Below are 1,813 nucleotides of genomic sequence, written 5' to 3'. Positions count from 1 at the left end.
ACCACCCCTCCCTCCACGCGAAAATCCCTTTATTACCCCCACCAGCAGTAAAAGACCTGCAATACATACTCTTCCCTCCTCCCCCCTCTTTCTCTTCTCTTTAAAGAACTCCCCCAAATGAGTCTTGCCTCCTCTGGGCCATGTTCCCTATCTTTAAAAATATAGACCCTAATTCTAGAGGAAGTCACAGCAGGGTCTCTTTGGTGGGTGAGCTAGCCTTGAACCAGGGAAGGAGAAGGGGAGTTACTGTCTGCCTATCTCTCAGAGCTACCCAGCTATTTTAAGACGTTTCCACAAACAGAATGAGGATCTTGGAGAATTAAATGTACTCTTCAGGATTTTATCATCTGCTTTTTTTCAAAGGCATCTGTTTTTCGAAGAGGAAAGGGAGGGTGCCTGCAGTGGCGTAGATGGCAGCCCATTCGGAAATGTTTTAAAAGGTCCCTTTTCCCTTTTCCTCACTTGCACTTGTAAAAAGGCACGATGAGGTGGGTCATTGTCAAAACTAAGTCAGGGAAGGAGATGAAGAAAGAAGGCCAGAGACTTTCTTAGCACATTTGCTAGGATTTTGCTGAGAAATTTTCCCTTACTATTAGCCATGTGTACAATATGTGTATGTGTATGCATATAGACATATATGTGTATATACATATATATCAAGTACATCTATTCCCACCGGGTCGTTATTTCATTCATTATGCTCCTGAGTTTTTTGTAATATTGCTGTAAAAAAAGAGAGGGGGAAAAAAAGAATGTGCACTGAACCTTAAAAAAAAAAAGATGAAGTCCAATGGATTTATCCTATGTTCTTCTGTCACAGAATGGAGGAAAGAGGTGAACTGGTCAGTTTTGAATGGAAATTTTGTAAAGATACGGGATAAAGCCCTCTAAGGCCTTCCTATCTCTCAGTCTATGTATTTTCTGGAGACCAAACCAGATAACAGATAATCACAAAGACAGATTTTTTTAAAAATCAGGCTTAAAACCAAGACCTTGTCTAGATATTTTTAGTTTGTTGCCAAGGTAGCACTGTGAGAAATCTCACTTGAATGTTATGTAAGGGTTGAGACACAACAGTCTGACTGAGTGAAGAAAATATCTGGGTCTTTTAGTCAGTTTGGTGCATTGCTGCTGCTGTTGCTACTGTTGCCTCAAACGCTGTGTTTAAACAACGTTAAACTCTTAGCCTACAAGGTGGCTTTATGTACATAGTTGTTAATACATCTAATTAATGATGTCTGACATGCTATTTTTGTAGGGAGAAAATATGTGCTAATGATATTTTGAGTTAAAATATCTTTGGGGGAAGATTTGCTGAAAAGTTGCACTTTTGTTACAATGCTTATGCTTGGTACAAGCTTATGCTGTCTTAAATTATTAAAAGAAAATAAATATTGTCTGCAAGAAACCAGCTGGTTTAGAAAAGTTTAGTATGTGATGATAAACTAGAGATTATCTTTATATTCTAGTATTTTGAGCACTCCATAAATTCTATTACCTAAATATTTCCACACTATTTTGTGATTTAAAAGTTCTTACTAAGGAATAAAAACTTTAATATACGATATGAGATTGTCTAATAATTAAAAAAATGATGCTCAGTTCGTTTTAAGGTATCTATGACTAGGGATAAAAGTCATGTTTTTCAGATACACAGCTTTATTAGTTGTTGACTTTTTGTCACGTGTTTACAATCTCTTATGAGCCTCCAGAGTTGGCTTTTGTCTCAGTGTATGTAAATGAAAAGTGTGAAAGAAAACCCTATCAATCACTTGTGTGGTTTGTTAACGTTAGACCCAGTTTGCTAACATTT

At 37.1% G+C, this 1,813-nt stretch overlaps 1 protein-coding gene across 1 annotated transcript in view; it reads left to right on the top strand.

Moving 5' to 3' along the window:
- Nucleotides 1-1,813, top strand: part of BHLHE41 (basic helix-loop-helix family member e41) — a 35,526-nt gene that overhangs the window by 3,180 nt on the left and 30,533 nt on the right. The window lies entirely within an intron of this gene.

This window comes from Echinops telfairi, unplaced genomic scaffold, assembly GCF_000313985.2.
Source record: "Echinops telfairi isolate 266 unplaced genomic scaffold, ASM31398v2 ScPeMD7_21;HRSCAF=78, whole genome shotgun sequence".
NCBI lineage: Eukaryota > Metazoa > Chordata > Mammalia > Afrosoricida > Tenrecidae > Echinops > Echinops telfairi.
Note: the sequence above shows the minus strand (reverse complement) of the source record. Positions and strands in the feature narration are given on the sequence as shown.